The 13,918-nt window shown below is 43.4% G+C and overlaps 1 protein-coding gene and 1 non-coding gene across 2 annotated transcripts in view; both read left to right on the top strand.

Moving 5' to 3' along the window:
- Nucleotides 1-13,918, top strand: part of LOC126416932 (formin-2-like) — a 277,023-nt gene that overhangs the window by 202,376 nt on the left and 60,729 nt on the right.
- Nucleotides 10,487-10,561, top strand: Trnat-ugu (transfer RNA threonine (anticodon UGU)). The gene has a single exon. It is a non-coding gene; the product is annotated as a tRNA-Thr (tRNA).

The following is a 13,918-nucleotide window of genomic DNA, read 5'->3' as shown; positions in this document are numbered from 1 at the left end:
AATAGTATGATGACAAAACCCCCTGTCTTTGCCACCTCATTTTCTTCCACGGTGTAGAAACCTATTGACAAGGTGGATGCTTCAACACAGATGATGTCTAGCGTGCCTGTACCCACCACAAGCACCTGTACTTGTACATGCCAGGGCAAAGGATTAAGGACAAAGCAATCCAAACAGGTGCAACAGGAAAGACCAACCATAATTCTGCAGTGAGCATCCAGAAAGCATACACAAAGCAGAGTGCCTCTCAATGCCCCCTTCCACCCCCTGCTCCCCCCATCCATGATGCGACATGGTGCAGGGAAAGAATGCAGACGTTCAGGTCACAAGCTGTCCTGGGCGCCATCAATGTCATTCTAGCACATCTGACTGAAGAGGAGGACGTCATGGAGTTAGATGCCTTAGATCCAGGTAGTCCCTCCACTTGCCCTCACCCTCAAAATTGCTTCACCTCCCCAGTGCAAAGATAGAGGTAAATGAAAACCATGCCGATGACGTGGCTCCCATACTACAGTGGAACTTGTGTGGGTTTAGGACTCACGTGGAAGAACTGAAACTCCCAGCACAGGCCTGCCCTTTGTGCTTGTGTTCACAAGAAACACATTTTATGGATACAGATGTCCCTGTTCTATGGGGCTATATGCTATACTGCAAGGATGACGTGTGGGGGGAAAGGGCCAAGGGAAGGGTCGCAGTGTTTGTCACTAATACACACCATTCTTCTGCTCTCTCCCTGGCTACTGACCTGAAAGAAGTAGTAGTTGAAATTCATGCACATCGGAGGCTTACATTTTGCTCTCTGTATTTACCTCCACTGGATGCAGGAGAGTCTGAGGGTCTCATAGATCTTATGGAACAGCTCCCTTGACCATTTCTCCTACTGGGAGACTTCAATGCCCATCATGTCCCGTGGGGCTCAACCTCTACTTGCTCTTGGGGTTGGGTTTTGCAGAGCCTCCTGACATCTCAAGAATTGTGCATCCTAAACACTGATGCTCCCACTCATTTCTGTGCTGCTATTGGATCATTCTTGACCATCAACCTCTCTCTCTGCTATCCAGCTTTCATTGACTGTGTTCACTGGGAGGTCATTGACAACATTCATTCCAGCGACAAACACCGTGAAAACATCCAGGAATGGGTGAACCACATCACTTGTGTAATTCATCATGCCGCTGACGTGTCTATACCACAATCTTTCATTTATCTTAGGAGGGGATCCCGTACCTTGGTGGACAGAAGTGTGCCATTCAGCCATCTGGGCAACATGGTCTAAATGCTGCTTGACTGTGGACAACCTCACTGCCTTTTGAGTTAAGAGAGCCATGCTCAAGGCATCATTAAGGAGCGCAAAAAATGGTCATGGCAAGCGTTTGTGGTCTCCATTAACCTTGCCACTTGTTATATGAAAGTACTGGAAGCCATCAGAAGGATTTCTGGTAAAGGCAGCCATTTACCAATAGCAGCAGTTGTGAAACAGCCATGTCTCCAAATGACACTCAGAGACCTCACTCATAGGCTGGCCAAACATTTTGCAAAAACTACAGATGATGCAAGCCAGCATCTAGCATTTTATCATTACCACCCTCAGGGGCTGATTTTCTGGGTATGGGATTGGCGACCCTGGGGTTCCTGAGCTGGGGACTGGTAAGCACCGCCAATCCCCTGTCACCATAAGCTCTGGGAGTGCTTCAGTGACCACAGCATGGCTCGCTGGTGGAATGTTGTGTGTCTCAGGAAATGGGGATCTTGGCTTGACCACCTGGATCGTGAGGACAGGATAAACCTCTATAAAAAGCCCCACAATCTCAAGGTGCACTGCATGCTGATGGGATGCATGGCTGTTGGGGTGGAACAGTCATTAGCAGGCAACCTATTGGGACATCAGTTGTATAAGGCTTACTCAGGCATGCAGGGCTCTGTCTGAGTGGACCATTATTTCCCTAGCTGCCCATGGGACCAAGATGGAACCCTTGAAATCATTATCTTCTCCTCCCAGTGGGAAGGGTGTACTGCATGGGAGTATTCACACCCCTTTATCCAAAAGAAAGAGAGGTGCTAGTCCTCCTGATACTAAAAATACTTTGGACTGCAGTAACAGGGCTCATGGAGTAATGAATAACAATATGTTTCTGGTGATAAAGAGGAAGGAGGGGACATTTTATATCGATAAGAGTTTGTAAGGCCTTGCTCCAACATTAAAATCTATAAAAAATTGTGTAATTGCTCATTGTTAGTTGAAACTAACAGGTGAAAGCAGGTAGACTTTCTTAAGAAATTGCAGAAACTGGGTGACCATGATGTCGTTGTTGAGATGCACACCTCTCTCAACTCCAGTAACGGCATTGTCACATGCTGAGATAACATGGACATGGACATAGCAGAACTGAAGCAAGAAGTGACATCCCAGGGAATAGTCAATGTGGAGCAACAAATGTGCAGGAACAACTGAAAAGGCTGCCACTTTCACTGTCACATTCAATTCTCTGACACTGCCCGAACGTTTTATGGCGGGGTTCTTTTGACTTAATGTTTAGCCTTGCATTTCAAACCCTATGTGGTGCTATAAAGGCCAGTGTTTTGGCCATACAACCAGGAGTTGTGGAGGTGAAGTGATCTGCAGGAACTGGGGAAAAGCCACTCATGATGCTGTGACTAACTGTCCATTTCTGGTGATCTGCATCAACTGCAAGGGAAAAGAGTAAGGACAAAGCAATCCAGGCAGCTGCACCAGGAAAGACCAACAACAGTTCCGCAGTGAGCATCCAGAAGCTACAAGAAAAGCAGAGTGCCACAAATGCCCCCTTTTCCCCTCATCCTTGAAGTGATGGGTGCAGGGAAAGACCCATGACATTCAGGTCAAAAGCTGTTGTGAGCACAGTCAGACGTCATTCTTTCCTGTCTCACTGATGAGGAGTATATCATGGAGTTAGATGCCTTGGATCCATGCAGCGCACCCATTCCCCCTTTTTCTTAAATTGCTTCACCTCCCTGGTGCAAAGATAGCGGTAAATTGAAACCGCACTGATGACAAAGCTTCCATACTACAGTGGAACATGTATGGATTCAGGACTCATGTGGAGGAACTGAAACTCCTAGCACTGGCACATCCCTTGTGCTTTTGTTTACAACAAACACATTTTAAAGATACAGATGCCCCTGTGTTACAGGGATATACAGTATACCACAAGGATGACCTATCGAGGGAAAGGGCTAAGGGATGTGTCACAGTGTTTGTCACTAATGCGTACCACTCCTCTGCCCTCCCCTTGGCTACTGACCTGCAAGCAGTTGCAGTTAAAAGTCATGTGTGTCAAAGGATCACTATTTGCTCCCTGTACTTACCTTCACAAAATGCACTAGACTTTAGGCTCTCATGGATCTTATCACACAACTCCCGCAACCATTCCTCTTCCTGGGAACCTTCAATGCCCATCATGTCCTGTGGGGCTCGACCAATACTTGCCCTCGGGGTTGGGTTTTGAAGGGACTTGTGATGTCTCACGAGCTGTGCATCCTCAACATGGGTACTCACACACACATTTCTCTACTGCTACTGGGTCATTCTCAGCCATCAACCTCTCTTTCTGTTCTCCCACCCTTGCCAACACTGTTCAGTGGGAGGTCACTGGTGACCTTCATTCCAGTGACCACTTCCCAATCCATCTTCACCTACTAAATGGCTCACCACCTGAAGTCAAGCCTCCAAAATGGACGGTCAGCTGGGCTAATTGCACACGTTTCAGCCAGCTAGCTGTGTTCAAACACTGCAACAGCATCCAAGGATGGGTGGACCACATCACATGAGTGATCCAGTGAGCCACTGACCTCTCCATCCCACAGTCCTTAGGTCATCTTAGGAGGCAACCAGTACCTTGTTTGAAAGATGAGTGCTGTTCCATGATCCAGGAAACGTGTATGGCTCTTCGACATTTTAAATGCCAACTGACAGCAGACGGCCTTAGGGGCATTCAAGTCGCGAGGGCCAAGGCTTGATGCATCATTAAGGACAGTAAGAAAAGGTCATGGCAAACATTCCTGGACTACATCAATTGTTCCACTTCTTCTATAAAAGTATGGAAATCCATCCGGAGGATTTCTGGTAAATGCAGCCATTTACCGATAGCAGCAGTGCTGAAACAGAAGTGCCTCCAAACAACACCGACACATTGCTCAGATGCTGGTCAAATATTTTGCACAAACTACTGCAAATGCAAGCCATGATCAAGCATTTTGTCACTATCATGTGACTGTAGGGAAGGAAAAGTTGAACTTCATGTCCAACAGTTCTGAGGCCTACAACTCGCCTTTCTCCATGTGGAGCTCGAATCGGCACTGACTGGTCATGACCAAATCCAGTACTGCATGCCTTGACATGTCAGCAGCATGAAAGGAAATCCTCCTCGAATGTTTCAATCTAATATGGCAGACAGGCAACTCCCCCATCTCATGGAGGAAGGCAATTCTGACCCCTCTCCTCAAAACCAGGAAAGGACTGCACAAGCTGTAGTAGTTATCAGAGTAGCACCTTAATGAGCTGTGCAGGAAAGACCATGGAGAAAATGGTTAACCATCACCTTGTCTGGTTGTTAGAGACCAGGCAACTCCTTAGCAGCTCTCAGTATGTATTCCGAAGCTTTCAGTCCACTGTCGACACTCTCCTAGAGGCGGCTATTCTGCAGGCTTTCCTCCATAAGCATCACTATATCGGTATATTCTTCGATATAAGTAAGGCATACGATACTACTTGGAGACGCTGTATTCTTGCACAACTGCATCAATTTGGCTTTTGTGGCCACCTCCCCATCTTCACATGGTCTTTCCTGTCTCAGCGGTTTTTTAGAATCCGAGTTGGTGAGACACTGTCTGATTTGAGCATGAGAATGGTGTTCCTCAGGGCAGTGTTTTAAGTGTTATCCTCTTTGTCACAGCCACCAATAGTATGACGTTGGCAGTAAGGAGTCCTGTACAGCTCTCCTCATTTGTATACAAGTTTGCTGTTTTTTGTTCCTCCTCCGGTGTTGCAACCGTCAGCTGTCAATTGCAACTTACAGTGTGGTTAGAGAAGTGGGCTGCAAAGATGGGATTAAAGTTTTCTGTAGATTAGTGTGTGTGTGTGTGTGTGTGTGTGTGTGTGTGTGTGTGTGTGTGTGTGTGTGTGTCCTTCAATTTAATTGTTCCCATCATCTTTCTAATTTCCCTGCCTTGAATATGGGGGACATCATCCTAAATTTTAGAGACACTGTGTGGTTTCTGGGCCTCATTTTTGACTCTTGATTGTCAACCACACCTTAAGAGACCTGAAAGCACTGAATATCAAGTGCCTTAGCCACAGGTCTTGGAGTGGACAGGATGGGTCTTGTTTAGTTTTATCGGACTTTTGTGCATTAGCAGTTGGACTATGGTTGCACAGTGTAGGGGTCAACGAGGCCCTCTTACTTCCAGATCATTGACATTGTACATCATGAGGGGACTTGGCTGACCACAAGTGCTTATCAGACCAGTCCCATAATTTGCATCTGTGCAGAGGTGGGGGAACTGCCACTTACCATCCGGTGCCTGCTCCTTATGGCGCATCAGGCATGTAAGTTACATGGAGCTCCAATTTCACCCACACACCATACTGTTGCTTGTCTGCCTCTGAAATCCCTGTTTTCCAATTGTCTGTGAGCTACGATTCCATTTGGGATCTACGTGCAGCATGTGCTGGAGTCACTTGGTGTGGAGTCAGTATGACCCCAAATCCAGTGTTTTAACCATCTGCTGCCCTGATTACTGGAGAGGGCCAGGGTGATTTTAGATTTGTTGCTTTATAGTAGAGATAGCACTCCTGCTTCCATTTTTAATGCAATATTCTTTGATACACTATGTGATCAAAAGTATCAGGACACCTGGCTGAAAATGACTTAAAAGTTTGTGGCGACCCCCATCGGTAATGCTGGAATTCAGTATGATGTTGGCGAACCCTTAGCTTTGATGAAAGCATCCACACTCACAGGCATACATTCAATCAGGTGCTGGAAGGTTTCTTGTGGAATGGCTGCCCATTCTTCATGAAGTGCTGTACTGAGGAGATGTATCGATTTCAGTCGGTGAGGCCTGGCACGAAGTTGGTGTTCCACAACATCCCAAAGGTGTTCTACAGAAGTCAGGTCAGGACAGTCTGCAGGCCAGTCTGTTACAGGGATGTTATTGTCATGTGACCACTCTGCCACAGGCCTTGCATTATGAACAGGTGCTTGATCAAGTTGAAAGATGCAGTCGCCATCCCCGAATTGCTCTTCAACAGTGTGCAGCTAGAAGGTGCTTAAAACATCAATGTAGGCCTGTGCTGTGCTAGTGCCACGCAAAATGACGAGGGGTACAAGCCCCCTCCATGAAAAACATGACCATGATAACCATGACCACACCGTAATACCACTGCCTCCGAATTTTACTGTTGGCACTACACATGCTGGTAGAAGACATTCAATGGGCATTTGCCATACCCACACCCTGCCATTGGATCGCCACATTGTGTACCATGATTCGTCACTCCACACAATGTTTTTCCACTGTTAGATCATCCAGTGGTTATTCTCCATGCACCAAGTAAGGTGTCATTTGGCATTTATGGTCTGATGTGTGGCTTATGAGCAGCTGCTCGACCATGAAATCCAAGTTTTCTCATCTTCTACCTACCTGTCATAGCGCTTACAGTCGATCCTGATGCAGTTTGGAATTCCTGTGTGATGGTCTGGATAGATGTCCGCCTATTACACACTACAACCCTCTTCAACTGTTGGGAATCTCTGTCAGTCAGCAGACAAGTTCAGCCTGTACACTTTTGTGCTGTATGTGTTCCTTCACGTTTCCACTTCACTATCACATAGGAAACAGTGGATCTAGGGATGTTCAGGAGTGTGGAAATCTCACTTACAGACATCCGACACAAGTGACACCCAATCTGACCATGTTCGAAGTCCATGAGTTCCGCGAAGGATCCATTCCACTCAATCATGATGTCTTATGACTACTGAGGTCAGTGATATGGAGTACCTGGCAGTAGGTGGCATTACAATGCACCTAATATGAGAAACGTGTTTTTGGGGGTATCCAGATACTTTTGATTACATACTATATTTTATCTGAGTACGACGACCATGTATCTGTTGTTATGGACGGGTCTAAGCAAGGGGTCTCTGATGGTTGCTCTGTCATTTTCCCAGGTTGGGTCATCAAGGTCAGACTGCCTTCAGAATTTACTGTCTTATGCAATATCTTGAGAGCACGGGAGTAGGTGAGACATTCTCCTGGCGTTAATTTCTTGTCTGTTAAGATTTTCTGAGTGCTCTTTACTCTCTCCAATGTTTGTACCCACCAGATAGTCATCCAGAATATCCAGGATGCCCTCCTCCAACTACGCCAACTGAGGAAGGATGTGTCTATCTGCTGGGTGCCTGGGCACATGGGAATTCTGGGGAATGAAAGGGTGGATCTAGCAGTCAAGGAGGTGTGTCGTGATCCTCAGATATTTCAGTGTGCCATCTCCCTGCAGGCCATCACCTCACTGTTGAGGTACAAGGTCATGTGTTGATGGGAAGAGAAGGGTCTGACAACAGTCTCTGTGTAGTACACCCAGCAACTCAGCCATGGCATACCTCCTCCTAGCCAGATCAGCAGGATGAGGTTCTTCTTACCCATCTTTGCATAGGCCATGGCCCAATGACACATGAATTATTACTCCGGCAAGAGGACCATCCAATGTGTGGTGCTTGTGGGGTGCAGATCACTGTGCACCATAATTTATTGGATTGCATTTTATTTGCTGACCTGCAGACTATGGCGAGTTTGCCAACAGATCTGCCCTCTATTATAAGCAATGTTCGAATGAATTTGGTTAGTTTCAAAGTTTTGTGTATTGTCCAACATTTTTAACAAGATTTTAGGAAGATATTTTCAATGTGTCAACAGTGTGTCTGGTTCCCCCAAGTTTTTTGTAAGTTGTCAGCCAGTCACATTTATCTGTCCTTCATTTTCGCTCTTCTGTGTTTTAATTTAATGTAGAGCTACTTTCTCTCCTAACTGGTTTTAGCACTTGTGAGATAGAGTGACTGTACAGTCATTTCGAGTGCACGAGTGTACAACAATTTTAGTTCATCTCCACATTCATTTCTTTTGACACGTGTAAGGTTGCTGATGACCTTACTGTTGGGTGCCCATAAAATCCACACACACACACACACACACACACACACACACACACACACACACAAACTGATATTGCCACTGGCTTAATATCTCTGGTGCATTCCCCCATTTTAACCGATTCAGGAAATTCAGGTCTTCTAGTTACTAGGTGGTCTAAGACACAACCCTCATGAGACAGTTCTCTGTGCACTGAAAGCAGTTTCAGACAACAATGTGAAGAAAGTGTTACATTGATTCTATTCTCTGGCACCTGTTTAAATCACATAATTCTCTCATTTTGTAGCTGAAAAAGTAAAAGTCTGCCTCTATTACAATAGCATGAACAGGTAACTTACTTGTGATATTAACAAAGTTCTCTTTGAACTGATGTGCCATGGCAGAATTTGATGTGGGTTAGCATGTTTGACCCATCTTTGATGCTTAACTTCACCGGAATTATTTTACATTATGAGTCCATAATAATCTCAAATGTATTATGATATCTGTACAGCAATAAATGTACCACTACCATTCGTATCTAACTTATCCCTGCAATCTTACATAGAACTCTGATTTCAGAATTTGATTTCTGTCCACTTCAGGCTTCAGTCAACTTTCTATTCCTAATACAGTGTGGCCATAATTACCTTAAACATGTTTTCAAATAATGGAAGAATATTATTGGTAATTTTATTTTCTCCATTTGTCCATGAACACTGTAAAAATCTATCCAATTCACATGTTTCAGCAATTTTCTGAAATTCTTTTTTTAGTCCTTTATTGCTCCCCCCCCCTCCCCCCCTCCCCCCGCGCCCTGCACTCAATATTTAGTGTCTTTTTAACAATGTACGAAAAGACAGGTTGCTACTTACAGTAAAGAAGTTACAGACAGACACAATTAAGACAGTCACATATATCATGTTAAGGGTGTAAAGATCACTGATGATAAGTTTCATGGAATGAATTTGTTCATTATATATGAAGCTGGTATCTGTTCTTTCAGACATGTCAAAAGAACAGATACCATTGGTGATCTTGTAGCTCTCGAAGAATGAAATTACAGTGAAATCCAGACAATTAGTTGCTTACAGGAGTTGATAAATATCAATGGGCGTAGTTGAAAATGTGTGCCCCAACTGGGACTCTACATCTAAATTAATACTCCGCAAGCCACCCAACAGTGTGTGGCGGAGGGCACTTTACATGCCACTGTCATTACCTCCCTTACCTGTTACAGTCGCGAATGGTTCGCGGGAAGAACAACTGCTGGAAAGGCTCCGTGCTGATCGAATCTCTCCAAGTTTACATTCGTGATCTCCTCGGGAAGTATAAGTAGGGGGAAGCAATATATTTGATACCTCATCCAGAAACGCACCCTCTCAAAACCTGGACAGCAAGCTACACCGTGATGCAGAGCGCCTTTCTTGCAGAGTCTGCCACTTGAGTTTTCTAAACATCTCCGTAACGCTGTCACACTTACCAAATAACCCTGTGATGAAATGTGCTGCTCTTCTTTGGATCTTCTCTATCTCCTCTGTCAACCTGACATGGTATGGATCCCACACTGATGAGCAATACTCAAGTATAGGTTGAACGAGTGTTTTGTAAGCCACCTCCTTTTTTGATGGACTACATTTTCTAAGGACTCTCCCAATGAATCTCAACCTGACATCCGCCTTAACAACAATTAATTTTATATGATCATTCCACTTCAAATCGTTCCGTACACATACTCCCAGATATTTTACAGAAATAACTGCTACCAGTGTTTGTTCTGCTATCATATAATCATACAATAAAGGATCTCCTGCTTACATGGCAGACAATCTATCTCACTGAGCCATCAAAAACACAGAGGATAGTGTTACAGCAGGGACTCATCTCTGGCACTCTCCCCATGAGACCCACATTTTCAAACTACTGTCCACACCTACATTTGTAGTACCCCTGCCCACTATACTCATTACTCACGGCAGTTAATCTACTGATTCCTGTAAGAGTTTGAGCAATGTGAGTGCTTCAGCACTGAAGAAGATCATTGGCCAGTAAGCCTTATCTAGATGAAGATGGTGTCTGTTCTTTCGGACATGACAGATGTCATTTTCATATAGATAAGGCCTACCGGCCAATGATCCTCTTCAATTTAGATGCACTCACATTGCTCAAACTCTTAGGATAATCAGTGGATTGACTGGCGCAAGTAATAAGTGTAGTGGGCAGGGGCACTACAAATGTAGTGTGTGGACAGTAAGTTGAAAATGTGGGTCTCATGGGGAACGTGTCAGAGGTCTGTCCCTGCAGTCACACTATCCTCTGTGTCCTCGATGGCTCAGTTGGGTAGAGCATCTGCCATGTAAGCAGGAGGTCCTGGGTTCGAGTCCTAGTCAGGGCACACATTTTCCACTGTCCCTGTTGATATTTATCGACCCTGTAAGCAGCTAATGGTCTGGATTTCATCGTAATTTTATTGTTCATTATACTTCTGTATAAAGATATTATTTTTACATTTTTTGGAACATTTTCTGTATCTGTGTGAACTAATAGGAGTGATAATATTACTGGCTAGAATAACTTTTTACTAGAAGAACTTGTAAGAAAATCAGTACTAAAACCATAAGCAACTTCTTTTTAAACTGTTAAATTGGCAAATAGGGCTGAAGGTGATTTATGAATAGGTTGAAATTTCTTTTAGGTTACTGATTTTCTGTTAATATTAGAACATGTTATTGATACACACATTTCTACAAGTATTTGGGTGAAAAACTTCCTTAAATCTATGAAAATGTATGATGAAAGGGTCAACTCCTCCTTTATTCATATCTGCTGTACAGAAGCAATATGCTTAACCTACAGTGTGTTGTATTCCAGTGGTCAGTTGCTCTGAGAGGAAGATTATGTTGACTGGATTTAATGATGTTAAATCGTTGATGTAAATAGGTGGTTAGTTAATTTTACTGCTCAGTCTTTGAATAGTCTTATGAAATAAGTAAAGATGACTTTTTGAACTGACAAAATCAAAGTTCATAGAAAAAAGAATGTTCTAGTGTTTGCTGAAAATTTCAATTAACAGCCTTTGCGAGAATAAAGCATAAAAAAAGGCTATAACCTGATGTATGTAACCATTAGTATTTTACTCTTATTCAGAATTCCCCCTATCCCTTCCCAAAAGTTTTCTTGTGGTAGCCTATCTAATTTTCCATTTCTTGCTGAGGTGAACACCATTCCTAAATGTGATACCATATGCTGATGTAATTAGTAGGAAACTCATCAGTATGTGATTATGCATTAGAGGTAAGCCAATTTTCCCGTTTCAGATTACCTTTCCTGACAGAATAATTTAAATGAGGTTGATCTTCACAAATCAAAACAGGTGTAAACATAATACATGGGTGGTTTGATGCTGACAATATCTTTACATAATTTCACTACAAATCACTTGTCAAACTACTGCAAGGCCCACTCACTACAACCATAGAGGTATTCCTTTGTTAAATCTTCACACAGTGGCCATAGAGCTAAGGTGTCACAGAACTAGTTACAAAATTGTGAATGTATGCCATAAAATCAAGGTGATATGTAGGGTATTACCACTTCTTGCCTACAGTATGTCTGCTCTAAGTATTCCTAGAGAGTTTGCTGATGGTAGTAATTGCAATCAATTGGCCCTCTCATTGTGAGGAGATCATTTTAGCTATTGGACACTATCTTTTTAACCATCCCCATTTGTTAAGTGGTAATCCCCACCACTTTGTGCTCATTGTCATCTACCTTTGACAGTTCACCGTTTCCTGACTGAATGCTCTTTTTATAACTTCTTACATTCCAGTGTATGTTTACCATCTGAGTTATTGGCCTTTTTAGTGAACATCATTTGTGCTGTCAACTTCATTTTACTTTTTATGTATTTTAGCGGCATGGCATAGGACACTTGATCTTTGGTTCAGGATCTCTGCTGTGTCTACTGCATATTTTGTGCACCTTTCTGCAAGAGGAAGCTTTTGTTTTTAGCTCTTTCTTTCTGTCAATTAGGCTAAGCATGTAGTTGCTTTTAACTTCTTTTACTTATTAGTGTTACAACGTTATGAAGTGGGTGCTTATAACCTCAATTGTTTTTTCAAAACAAAACAAAACTAAACTAAAATAAAATTGTCTCTACAGATAACAGGATAATCAGCAGGCTCGATTTAAAGTTATTTGTTCACTGCCTTGTTATATGTTGCACCGGCCAAAATGCATGTGATACCCTCACACACCCAACCTACATTTCACTGGTGTGCATGGTCTACTGTTTTTGAGCCCTGGAATCTGCTAGTTGGCCAAGGGATAGTGACAATGCCTCTGTGCATTTTGTGGAACAGGATCCTACAGCCTCTGCACCACATAGCAGTGAGTTTTCGAAGTCTGGCACTTGGTAGCCTCAGAGGTGAATATGCTTCATTTGTTCCCTTCTGGCCATTCCCCTTTATGACTCTTCTCCAATGGAACACTCATGGAATTAGATCCAACAAGGAGGAAGTATGGTTGCTCATGGAATCACAGTGTCCTGTTGTTTTCAGTAACCAAACAATCTGGTTGAACACCCAGCTGAAAGTTGTCGCAGTGCACATTTTCATTCCTCTTTTCACCTCTTCTCTTTGTAATGTCTATCTTTGGCTTCCCTCTGACAACCATGCCTCCATCCTTGCTACCCTCCCTGTTTACCTTTCCCTGTTGCTTCATAACCTGGGTTGTGAGTAACTAAATCCACTTTCCCTTCTTCCCCTTTTTTCCCCTCTCTCCTCCATGATGAAGGAACAAAGTTCTGAAAGCTAGGAATGTAAATTTTCTGTTCTGTTTTGTGTTATCTATCAGCTGTACTGACCTGAGGTAAGTACTGGCCCGCCCCTCTATCTCTTTGTTAGTATTTGTTTCACATCTTTATATGAGATTTTCCATAAGTATTAGTGTCAATGATGTTGAGGAGCAACTGCAATTTGTTAAAATTGAACAGAGATCTAGAGCCCAATGGAATTCCAGTCAGATTCTATACTGAATTTGTGGTTGAGTTAGTCTCTCTCCAAACTACAATCTGTCACAGATCCCTCAAACAAGAAACAATGCCCAGTTATTGAAAAGCAGCACAGGTCACACCCATCTACAGAAGGGTAGTAGAAGTGATCCACAAAACTACTGTCCAGTATTCTCGATACCAGTGTGTTGTAGAAACTTAGAAAATCTTCTGAGCTCAAACATAATGAGATATCTTGAACAAAATGACCACCTTAGTGCCAACCAGCATGGATTCTGGAAACATCAACCATGTGAAACCCAACTTGCACTTTCCTTACATGACATGCTGAAAGCTTTAGATCAAGGCAGTCAGGTAGATGCAGTATTTCTTGATTTCTGAAAAGCATTTTAATCAGTACCACACCTATGCTTACTGTCAAAAGTGTGATCGTATGGGCTATCAAGTGAAATATTGACTGGATTAAAGACTTTTTGGAAGGGAGGACACAGCATGTTATCTTGGATGGAGAGTAATTGTCCAGGTGTTGCCCAAGGAAGTGTGTTGCTGTTCATGTTGCATATTAACCCTTTAAGTGAGCATGATGGATACATCCATCCATGCTCTGCTAATTCACAGTGGGTTTGACAAATATATCCATCTACTGTGTACTGTGGCTAAGAGCTAGTGGGAATGACAAGTTATTGGCATGCCGTTGACACTGTGGTGTTAGTTGAGCTTCGTCCACTAGATGGCAGCTCT

This window comes from Schistocerca serialis, chromosome 8 (assembly GCF_023864345.2).
Source record: "Schistocerca serialis cubense isolate TAMUIC-IGC-003099 chromosome 8, iqSchSeri2.2, whole genome shotgun sequence".
NCBI classification, from domain to species: domain Eukaryota; kingdom Metazoa; phylum Arthropoda; class Insecta; order Orthoptera; family Acrididae; genus Schistocerca; species Schistocerca serialis.
The sequence above is the reverse complement of the archived record's forward strand: the minus strand, read 5'-3'. Positions and strand labels throughout refer to the sequence as shown.